This window comes from Hibiscus syriacus, unplaced genomic scaffold (assembly GCF_006381635.1).
Source record: "Hibiscus syriacus cultivar Baekdansim isolate YM2019G1 unplaced genomic scaffold, ASM638163v2 tig00111843_pilon, whole genome shotgun sequence".
In the NCBI taxonomy this organism is placed as follows: domain Eukaryota; kingdom Viridiplantae; phylum Streptophyta; class Magnoliopsida; order Malvales; family Malvaceae; genus Hibiscus; species Hibiscus syriacus.
In genome coordinates, this window is record NW_024063198.1 from 420,735 (window position 1) to 433,784 (window position 13,050).

At 31.8% G+C, this 13,050-nt stretch overlaps 1 pseudogene; it reads right to left on the bottom strand.

The window, feature by feature from the left end:
* Positions 1 to 290: 290 nt before the first annotated feature.
* Positions 291 to 8,405, bottom strand: LOC120172165 (annotated as a pseudogene).
* Between the last annotated feature and the right edge of the window lie 4,645 nt (positions 8,406 to 13,050).

Sequence of the window (13,050 nt, forward strand, 5' to 3'; positions counted from 1 at the left end):
TCGTTGGAATCTTACCGGGACTTCAAGGGGATTCATCTGCACGAAAGCCCCGGCCTTTGTAATTAACCCTAAAAATAATCCCAGATTATTACCACATTTCAAAGTTGGATGAGGAAGTCAAAACAAATATGGTAAAAATGACCATTAAAAAAGGAGAGATAAAACAGGTAGGTCGAGTAGAAAACCTCCCATGAAGAAGAAATAAGGAGAGATCATTAGCGCTTTCAACACTAGAAAAGGCGTTACAATCTCCAAATCAAAACCAATTGCAACTGTACCATCAGATACTTCTAGAGAAGATTCGAGAGAACCAAGGAGAGATAAGGGAAATGAGCATTTCGATCATATTCCCATGACAAATAAGGAGCTTTATTAACAGCTTTTTGACGCATATATGGTGTCACCATATCCATAGAAACCTCTAAAGCCTCCATACCCCAAGTAGCATGATGAAAATACGCACTGTGAATTCATGGAGGTGTTCCATGGTACAGATAGGGAAATGAGCATTTCGATCATATTCCCATGACAAATAAGGAGCTATTGAAAATTGCCTCGCCTTTAAGAAATTATCCAAAGAATGCACAATAGGAGCTAGATTCATTTCATAATTCAGAATCCCCAACGTTGCATAGAACACTCTGTCTAATCATCAATATAACGAGGAAAATGCAATCACCAAGGAGAAAGGTAAAAGCCAAACCAGAGTTTCCGAAGGAAGTCACTCTTGCTGGGTATGGAGGTAAATGATAAATGTGGGTTTCTTATGCCGCATCCTAGCATATCAGATTGCAAAGATGGTAATCATTGTTGTTATCACAATGAGGAAGGACATGATATATAATAATATGTTGAATTTAGAGCCTTAATCCATCTAATGATGGACAAAAAAGAGCTAGAATTTTACAATGAAAGCAATGACACTCCCGAAGTAGAAGGAGCCATGGCAAATGAAATGATGAAAGATAGGGCATCATAATGAGGCTTTATTCTATTCTGAAGCATCCTGTTGAACTTGTTTTTTGAACTTATCTATTTCTTTTTGCAATTTGTCTTTTGAACTTTCTTATATTCTTTTTATAAGGTTATTAAATAATTTTTGAATCAAATTTGTAGACATAAATTCTTTGAATATCAACTGAATTAAAAAACTTTGTAAATGATTCAGAGTACAGATTGACAAGTGACATGATAAAAATTGGTAAAATAATGACCCTCGATTTTACCCCAGTAGACACGTTCGAACATCATACCCTTCTCTTGCAAGAATCGATATAACCTCTCCTCTCATAAGGGAATGAATAAGAGGTTGGTATTAGGTGTGCATAGGTGTGGACAACATGGGGCATCCCTTGCGTATGACATTACTATACTTTTTTGAGGATGTTCAATGATGATCATGATCTTATAGATGGAATAGTACATTAGTGAATCTAATTTAGGTCAGTTGCTTGAAAATTGAACTCTAAAGACTTTATTTTGACTTTCAACGACACCTAGACTATAACAAGTTCTTCTTAACAAACTTAAGAAATTGGATCCGTATACCCATATTATAATATTATATGTATACAATAAAGCTTGAACTGTCCCTATAGAGAAATTGGTTAAACGCCTTATATTTATGGATAAGATTCAGCTAGCCTGATAAAGGTGATTATAATATCTATCAATAAAGCTTGAGCTGTCCTTCTAGAGCAATTGGTTAAACGCCCCCCAACTGTGTAGATAAGATTCAGCTAGCAAGACAATGCCAAATTAAATAAAATTTATCTAAATAAGAGTTTCAATAGATGACTAAGGGAGTTAAGGAACACCTATATAGTCAATTTCACACGAGCACTCAGGAATTTCATTTTTAGATCAATATTTTGGCACTGCCTTTGTTAGAGGAGTCTACGAAGCTTGAACAAATGGAAGATTTCAAAGAACCGAAATAAAAGATCTAGTAATTGATTATGCTAGTTGCGTCATTTTGTCCGCATCCGATTAAAATACCAAGCCAAGAAATAGGGTCATGTTGCAATGTTCAAAAAGACCAAGAAAGAAATGACATTTGGTGGCCAAACCTTAAGAAATAGGAAGTCACCTGAAACTGACTCATTAACTTGGTATTTGTCAAAGAGCTACAACTATGAAAACATTAAAGAGATATTGATTCTTTTGATTTTCTGCGAACTCATGTTTAAGATTTGATTTAATTTGATTATGAGCCTGAATTAAGGGGCAATGTTTTACAAAATTCTTATATTCTCATATCCTTATTTCCCTCCTAAAATAAAAGAAAGGATAAAAATATTTTCAAACATGACAGTCTCAAATGTGAAGGTCCTCAACGCTGGTGAGGCTCATTTTGCCTTATTGAAGAAAGCAATGCCAAATAATGGAGCATTTCACATCTTAAAAGCAAATTGATTCCAAGGACAAGACCAACAGATAAAAATGAGACTCCATCCAAGAGATAAAACAGAACTAATTCATGTTGCATGCATCTTAGACATACTTAAGAGAATCACATTTATCATTTTTCGCATACATAATTTTTTTTGCTGTTTTAGAGTCAAATTTTAACTTCAAGACGAAAGATACTTGATTCCAAAGAACCTTTAAAAAATATCGATGGTGGATGCTAAACTCAACGGTAGAAAGCTACATCTAAACCAACTTGACAGACTGGTTCGAGAGCCAATTCAGAACGGATCCAGTTCAGCTTAACTCAATAACGAGTGGCTATTTTCCAGTTAAAATTTTCAAGCTAGATTTCAACCCCATGAAAGATGATATCCGACTTACAGACTACCTCACTTGTCTTTCTCACAAAGAGGAGTCACTCGAAGAACATCTCACATGGCTTTCTCGTGAAGGGTAGTTATCCAAATATCATCTCACCTGGTTCAGACCCATAAAGGGGACCACATGACAGAATATACCACTTGGCTTTCCCAGGAAGGGGAGTCATTTAAAGAATTATGACCAGCTTAGACCCGTGAAGAGGAGCCATTCTTCACTTAAAGAAACTATTCGCAACATAACTCAACTATCTGTCAACAAAAACCTTCAAGTTCGATTATATTCAGCTTAAGGGCATATCAAATTTACAGCATAGCTCAAGGCGAGAAGGACTAACTGTCAACAAAAACCTTCGAGTTCGATTACATTCAGCTCAAGGGCATATCAAATATACAGCATAGCTCAAGGCGAGAAGGGTTATCTGTCAACAAAAACCTTCGAGTTCGATTATATTCAGCTCAATGGCATATCAAATTTACAGCATAGCTTAAGGCGAGAAGGGTTATTTGTCAACAAAAACCTTCAAGTTTGATTACATTCAGCTCAAGGGCATATCAAATTTACAGAATAGCTCAAGACGAGAAGGGCTACCTGTCAACAAAAACCTTCGAGTTCGATTACATTCAACTCATGGGCATATCACATTTACAGGATAACTCAAGGCGATAAGGGCTATCTGTCAACAAAAACCTTCCAATTCGATTCCATTCAGCTCAAGGGAATACCAAATTTACAGCATAGCTCAAGGCGATAATGGTTATGGCAACAAAACCTTCGAGTTCGATTCCATTCAGCAATGACAACGATGACTACTTTCCGGTTAAAGTTTAAGCCGAGGTCTTTAAGTCAATAAGAGGATATGGGGTATACTTAGCCTAGTAAAACATAGCTTAAGTCGAGAAAAGCTATCTGTCAACGAAAACTTTCGAGTTCGATTCCATTTAGTTCGAGATCCTATCAACCACATGGTAGTGTCGAGGAACTACTTTCCATTCGAATTTTCAAATCGAGGTCTTTAAACCGAGAAGAAGACTAAGGTCGACTACAATTTGGCAACAAGAAGTCACCTTTCGAATCAAATTCTGAACTATGATTTCAATTTCATATAATTTCAAGACGGACTCGACTTTGCGATGGATGAGTCATCCACAACTCAATTTAACAGGGAATTATTTCTAATTGCAATATCAGAGTCAATTTTTAACTCCACAAGGGAGGCAACCCTTCATATATGGTATATAGTATAATTTTTGAAAATAATTTTGAAAAAAATATAATATAGTTTTTTTGAAAACGGTTTTTGAAAACATATAATATATACTTTTAAAAAAATCGATTTTTGAAATATATATATATATATAATATAGTTTTTGAAAGCATTTTAAAAACATATATGATATATAGTTTTTGAAAACATTTTGAAAAATACATATATTATATAATTTTGAAAACATTTTTGAATATATATATATATATATTATAGTTTTGAAAATATTTTGAAAACATATATATAATATATAGTTTTTGAAAATAGTTTTAAAAATATATTATATAGTTTTAAATTTTTTTGAAAATATATATTATATAGTTTTAAAAATGATTTTTGAATATATATATATTATATGGTTTTGAAAACAATTTTGAAAAGCATATATGATATATAGTTTTAAAAATGATTTTTTATATCTTATATTAATATTATTTATTTTTATTTATTATATTAATATTTTATTTATTTTTTATTTATTTTCTTGTCAGGTCCATTTCAAAGTCTAGATCCAAATCCAAGGGCCCAAGCCCATCTACCTAACCCAACAGAGGGCTAGGGTTTCGCCATTTAGTCCTAGCGCCACATAGCCTATAATAGTTAGATCGATATGGGGATCAACGACCAAAATTGTAAGAGAGCTAGGGTTTGTTTAACCCTTCGATATCATCACAGCGCAGCTAAATCTGGACCGTAGGATCTGACCTAATCCAACGACTAGAAAATGATCTCAACAGGAATAACACATTACCAATCGGCCGAGATCCCTGGGACTGAACCATCCAGGGATTTTCGGTCAACCCACAACCACACGAACGCACAACCATGGCAACAACCCACGTGAATCCCGGAGATAGCCTCCGACGGTGGGGTATAAATACCCCTACCGAAGCTGTTGATGAGAACACAACACAACAGAACCAAACAGAGAGCCAAAAGCAGAATCTAAAGTAAAAATATCACAAAAACACACGAAGAAAGCCGATCAACCAAAGATCGAACCCCAACAGAAAACCGCAAATATCTATTAACACAAAAACAACCCAACCACATACGAAAATACCGAAAAACAAACAAAAGCATCCTAATATGGGCTTGGAGAAGAAGGAGCCACCGGAAGTCGAACAGTTCATCGGAAAAAGTAAAAATCGAGAAACTAAAAGTAGAGAGGTTTTCTAGAGAGTGTTTTGGATGGAAATGATTTTTTTTGTTTAGGGTTATTTATAGCCGAGGGACATGTGTGTAATTAGCTAGTGTAATTATTTACATGTTTCAATCCACTTTGAATTAATCATTTTTCACATGTTTCATTTTGGTATTTTCAATTTATATTTTCAATTTAATTCATGTTTATATTTTTTATATTTGCGAATTAACTCCCTAATTTTATTTTTTTCTCTTGCAGTTCATTTTTAACATTAATTTCAGTCCATAAATTCCAATTTAATTCAATTTGATCCTTTGATTTTTATCTATTTATGTATTTATTTATTTTCTATTTATTTTATTTTATTAACATTTATTTTCTTAACATTTTATATATTTTGTTTATTTTTACTTAAAAAATTTAAATTTTTTCTTTTTATTTTTTATTTCATTTTTATTGTAATATTCTTAATTTTATTTATCTTTAATTATTTTTATTTTATTTTATTTTTATTTTTTCCCTTTTTATATTTATATATTTAACCATTTAATATTTATCTTGACTTTTTAGGGACAACTTTAACCAATCAAAGGTGAGTAATTTGAATCAAAACCTTAAATTTCAATTTAAATTTCAAATTTTCGCCATTAAGACAACCGAAAAATTAAATGGTACCGAAAGGGTAGTTTAAGGGTGCTAATCCTTCATTGATTATAACTGACTCCCGAATTCGATATATTTCTGGTAAAACGCAGATCATGTAAGATTGTATCCGATCAACCTAAATATTTTTTAAATGATCGGTAGTGACTCTAACCTATTTATTCAAGTCAAAGCCCAATTCCGAGCCCACCCGAAAGACAGTTGCGACATTATCATTTTTTATTTCTTCTTCAATTACTCAAGATATTGATGAACTCATCTCATTATCTTTTTCTACTCTATTAATTTATTAAATTACTTTAAAACTCATAAAACTTAATCTAAACTCAAAACTCGTGAAAATTCAAATCATTCTAATCTATAATATCTATCATACTATTAATGTGGAATCAATATATACAATTTAGCAATAATCTGACTTTTTTCTCTCCAAGTTGATCGGTGGTAACATCAACTTTATTGTTTGTTGTCGAACATCGATATTTCTTATTATTTTTTTTAATTTTAATATCGAATATTTATATATTTTGTTTTTTATTTTCAATAAATCTTCATTTGATTTTTTGTACGCTTTTCGATTATTTAATCGTTGTTTTCACTTATTTTTTTAAAGGTTGATTTGACATCATCACTATTGATCAATATGATACATAACTGTTATATTGTTGATCTTCTTTGCTTTGGACCCTTGGATTAGATTTGGATACTCGTTATGCGTTTGTTCATGGTTTTTCACGTCGCTCGAGTCTGATTTACGGTTTGTCGGTGGTCTTTCAGTAGCTTGATTCTCTTTTATGGTTTGTTTACTGATGTGATTAGATTTATTTGCATCTAACTTTGTATGAGTTTCTTAGTTAGATTTTTATCTTCCTTATATGGTCCTTTTGTGATCTTAAGTTGCTAGTTTTTTTCAATGATTATAGGAAATTGTTTTAATTATATATTTTTTACTATTATAATTATAAATATTTTTTATAGGAGCCATTAATTTTATTCAAAATATTAATATTTAAAAAAATATTAATAACCACAACTAACTTTATAAATTAATAATAAATATACGTACTCAAATGCATTATCAACAGAGTTCATACATGCACCAAACAAAGTGGTACGAGGGAACAATAAAATACAAGCCAAAACTACAAGACATTAATTATCATGAAGTCTGGAATACCAATGATAATTTGAACCCATTTCAAATAACATATGGTTATATAAAGATAGATATAAAATTTTATGTTAAAAATGATAAATTTTTAAAAAAAATTAAAAGATAAAAATATATTATCAATATAAAATATAATATAAATATCTAAAATATATAATGATTTGAAATTTTGTGAGCAACGATTGACCGCTCCTCTCATTCCTGGTGCTGCAGTCGGAGAGTAACAAAAGTGACCTCACCTCCCTCTTCACCCATGAAGGCAAAGCAAAAGCAGCCTTATGCATCTGTCCATAACAACATAACCATATCATGTGCATATACATAGAAGACACATCCACATATGACAAATTATCTGTAAACGAGTTCTCACCTCAAAGTTCCCACTGGGCATTAAAGCTCTATCTATGGTCTCAAAGAATGGTTTTTCACAAGCTCTTGAGCAGGACCTACAGAATCCGATGAATCGACGATGATTGCATCGTACTTCCCTTCCGGAACACGACGGAGAAACTCAACACCTGTTAATATCATGCATGAAAAAAAAACTACCAGCTTGGGAATATGATAAACGTCCTCAAAATCCAGATTGTTTCGGCCTACCGTCACCGACAAGAAGACGAACAAGACTGTCCTCGAATCCGGAGGCTAATTCTGGAAAGAACTTCTTAGAAACCTGGAAGAAGAGAAAATGATAAATGTTTACTGAGTGGCATTTTAACATATAAATTAAGATGAAAAGAACAAGAGATGCATACGTCTATAACCATCCTATTTATTTCACATATATCAATGTGCTCAACTGAGCTGTGCCGAGATCTCTCTCTAAGAACCCCACCATCACCACCTCCAACAACAAGGATCTGTATTCAAGCACGGATATAAAATTTTATGTTACGATGACGAATTTATAAAATTTTAGGTGTGAAAACGGATTATAAATATAAAAAGAATATCTTAAATATATAATAATTGAAAATTTTCGGATTAAGTTTTAGGAGATGGAATTGAACAAAGGGGAAGATGAGTTATCATCTCTTGATATGCAAATTCATCTTTCTCTGAACCATACCATCAAGAACAAGAACTTTCCCATAGCTTGATGACTGCAGAAAAAAGGGTATTAGTCATTAGGAAGAATATGAAGAGGCACTAGAGGTACACAAGAATGGAGATGGTAAAAATAGAGTTGGAAGACCAAACCTCAAAGACAAGAACCTCTTGATAGTCCGACTTTTCCTGGTACAAGATGCTTTCAACTTTTATACAATGTGCTTATCCTGCAAAATAAAGAATTAATTTAGTATGAGAATCTGTCTCTCTACTCCAACTCAAGGCTCGGATTTTAACTTCATAAATTATCAACGCATGATGTTAAGAAATGTAACTAAAGATTTGATTAAATAGTAATTTTGGTTTTATTCATTTTTTGCAATTTGACCTATGATATTTTGTTTTAGGGTAAATTTTTTTTATAATGTTTGACTAAAAAATTACTTTAGCTCTTATTTGTTTGGAGTATTTTGACCCCCTACATTTTAGTTTAAGGGAAAAAAAACCCACTTATTTAACGTTGTTTGTCTGTTGATTAACGGTTTTCATCTATGAAATATTTTTTTTATCTAAAAATAAAACATTAGCGTCAAAATGTTCAAGGCATGATGTTAAAAAAATGCACTTAACATTTGACTAAATAGACATTTTAGCCCTTATTATTTTTTGGTAATATTTTGGTCTCAACGTTTCGTTTTTAGGCAAATATGTCCTTCCATCGATGAAAACAATTAATTAAAAAATGGTCGATGCTCTAAAATAGGGTTTTTTTCCTAAAATCAAAGAGGCCAGAGTAATTATTTAATGAAATGTTAGGACTAAAATAACTATTTAAACATTAGAAATATTTTTTAATATTATGCTAATATTAAAAAGTACAAACTTAATTAATTATTGCTAATTACACATTTAGTATCTAAATTATTAGTTTTGATCCGTTTTAGTACCTAAATTTATAATTTTTTAAAACCATACCAAAAGTTTAGTTTTTATTTCATTTTAGTATTTCGTTGTTAAAACTTTAGTTTTTGTTTCAGTTTAGTATCTTTGTTCAAAATTTAACGATAAATTTTGAGAAAAAATTGAAAAATTTAAAAGCTTAGGTACTAAAACGGACTAAAACTGATAGTTTAGGTACTAAACACGGGTACTAAAATAAAATGAAAACTAAACATTAGATATAATCTTAAAAAATGAAAGTTTAGATACTTAAACGGACCAAAACTGATAGTTTAGATATTAAATGTGTAGTTTACTATTAACTATTTGTTGGGATTACAATGAAGCTCAATTGAACAACCGAATATTGCCAAGAGGGGGTGAATTGGCTTTTTGAGTTTAGGGAGTAAGTAGTATAAAGAGATAGACAATTTGCACAAGGATTTATAGTGGTCCGACTTCTCAATCAAATCTACATCCACTACCTTAACTCCTCACTAAGGATTTTCTAACAAATTCACTAATTTGTTCTTTCTTTTTGCAGGATAAAGAGATAACATTTACAACTCTCTAGCTTTTCAAAGGTTTAGCTAGAACCAATCCCCTTTGCAAAAGGTATAAAAGATGTAAACAAGAAAAACCTCTAAAAGGTAGGTGTCTACAAGATTGAGCCCACTAAAACACTAATATTTACAAGAGAAAGGAAAATAAGAATGAAAAACTCTTCTCTTGTGTTTGATTGCTTGTACATGTATTATAACCCTTCTTCAAGTGTCCTCAACTTATTTTTATATGTTGGAATGTGTTTGTGGTCGTTTCTAGCCGTTGGGGATATTTTTTTTTGGAAAATAAAACTGTCGAAGACAGGGAGTATCGGTATTCCTTTAATGAGTATCGGTACTACCTTTTTAATTTTTAAATAAACTAGTCGTTAAAGACCGTTGTGCTTGACCAATATCTATACTATGCTTCATTGTATCGATACTACTGTGTAAACTAGTATCGATATCCCTTAGAGTATCGGTACCTATTTTGCATTATGAAATTTGAGCTATTTGAAAAACAACTGGTGGTATCGATACTGCCTAGAGAGTATTGATACTTCTCTTACATTTGGTATCAATTCCACGTGAACAATATCAGTAATGTTCATGCAATATCAATACTATAAGAACAATATCGATACTATACGTACGTACCCAGAAAAACAATTTTGTGCTCAAATTTTATTTTAATGAACTTTGAATTATTTTTGAAAACTTTCGAAAACTTTGAACAAATTCAATCAAGTCCAAAAACATTTTGCTTTAATTTGTTATATCAAAATGTTATAAAACATGGTTCAACAATCTCCTCTTTTTTGATATAACAAAACATTTGAAAAAAAAATGTTTTTGGTAAAACTCTCCCTTAATAAAACATTTAATGAAAAAGAGACATATTTGGAAAATATCAAAGCTCCACCTTTTTCATTCTTGAAATTGAATTTTTCAAACCTATATTTCTCCCCCTTTTTGTTATATAAAAAAATAATTCAACTTAAAGTTTAAAAATAACAATGGAGAGTAAGTGGTAAATTTTAGCATAAAAATCATTTGAAAAATCAAAGCTCCCCCCTCAATAAAAGCATTCCAAACAAAATTTTGACTTTAAAAGCTTGACAAAAAATTGAATTTCAACAAAGATGAACAAACATGTTAGTATCACATGAAATTCAATATATCCATGTCTAATAAATTTTATGCAATACCAATTTTTGTATTTAAGTGCATGTGCATAAAACTATCCAAAAATGTTATGCATTTGAAAAATTGATATCAATTGTTAGAGAGATATCATTTGCAATAAATTAAATGCATAAACATTTAAATTAAGGTCAAAAATTAAAATTTGTAAAAAAAACATTTAAAACCAATTTTGACCAAAATTTATTATGATGAACTAAAAATTATGAAAATTCATTAAAACTTTAAAATGTCCATCATAATACACTTTTCAACATACATGAGATGACAAAACATAAGAGTATTTAAAATCAAAACTCATGCATGCATACAACAAATAGGCAACCAATTAATCAAAACAAAAACATTAAGCTTAGAGGTTACCCATTCCTTTTCAAGTGTGACTAGAGTATTTGAGTGTCTTCACTTTCATCACCATTGCTCCCACACACCTATAAGAGACATTTATGTGGATTTTGGTATCCAAATTGCTTTGGATCCTTGGACGTTAGTTTCAATGCCCCATTGTTCCTTTAGGAACCCATACTTGTCCAATTTTAAAACATTTTCCTTTATTTAAAGGACAAGTATGTTTCATATGACCATGAAAATGGCAATGTGAGCATTTTTCCATTCTTAACATAGATGAATTGTTTTTAGAAATGATTTCTTTTTCTTTGTTAAGCATTCAAGCTTAACTTTTAATTCAAGATTTTCTTTTTCCAAATCTTCAATTTTGGTTTTGATAGCTCAAAATAATTTTTCAAAAATTCCATTTTGCTTTTCAAAATCCAATTTTTCTTTCAAGAGAAAATCATTTTCAACTTTGAATTTTGAAATCAATTTCTTATATTTGGAATTCATGGTCTCAAATTCCAAATACAATTCATTATAGGCAACTTGTAACTCATTAAAAGAATATGAATTTAATTCACTAGAGCTGGAAGTTATCATTGAATCTTCTTCGACGGCCATGAGGCATAGGTTGGCTACTTCATCATTGGAGTCATCTTCATTACTACAAGCCGCCACAAATGCTTTTTTCTCAATTGACCCATTCTTCTTTAGGAGGGGACAATCATACTTGACATACCCCTTCTTTGACATTCGAAGTACACTGGGGGACCCTTCTTTTTGCTTGATTTATGCTTCACTTCCTTAGAAGTCATGAATCTCTTGAATCTTTTGAAGAGCTTGGCCATCTCTTCTTCTTCATCTTCATCATCCACCTCTTCACTTGAGTCTTGATCACTCTCATTGGTGGATTTGAAGGCAATGTCCACCGCCTTCTTCTTCTTGTTTGCGAAAGGATATTCGCAACAGACATGCTTAGATTATAAGGAAACTTACAGCCCGATTGTGAAGCTAGTAACTGTTCGGATACTGTTTAGCTTTGCTCTTAGCAAAGGCTAGATTCTCAGGCAAATTGATGTGGACAATGCAGTTTTAAATGGGGATTTACCTGAAGAAGTCTACATGCATCAACCACCTGATTTTAAGAAAGTCGGAAGTGATGGAAGTCCATTGGTTTGTTGGTTGAAGAAATTATTGTATGGAAAATTCAAGGAATATCTTGTGAGACAACTTCGTTTTACTGCTTCTTTGGCTGATAGTTCTCTTTATTTTTTGAGAAACTAATGGTTCCAAAGCTTACATTATGGTGTACGTTGACACTGTAGTAGCTACTAGTGATAATGCCCAGGAAGTTGACTTGGTTATCAAGGACATTAATTTCAAGTTTTCTCTAAAGATCTAAGGAAGTTAAACTTCTTTATTGGAATGACAATTCACCACGTTGATCAGGAAATAGTTCTCAATTAAAGAAAACATATTATAGAGCTTTTTGAGAAGTTGAAGATGCTAGAAACAAATCCAACGCCAACTACAATGGTTACAACCTATAGCCTTTCTATTGAAGGTGGTGACCCTTGTTTAGATGTAACTTTGTACAGGCAAGTCGTGGGTGCACTTCAACATATTTGTACTATGAGACTGGATATTTTGTTCGCTGTAAATAAAGTAAGTCCATATATGCAGTCGCCTCTTGATAAACATTGGAAAGCTATTAAAAGGATTGTTAGGTATCTCAAAGGAACAGTGGATCATGGTTTAATTTTTTTTAGCACCAGTCCAGCTCTCACAACTTTAGTTGGTTACTCTGATTCTAACTGGGGTACAAACTCTGAAGATCGAAGGGCATTGTATGTTCTTAGGAGGTAATCTTGTTGCTTGGAGTTTGAAGAAGGTGTGATGTCTCGATTGTCAACTGAAGCTGAGTTTCAGTGTTTAGCCAATGTAA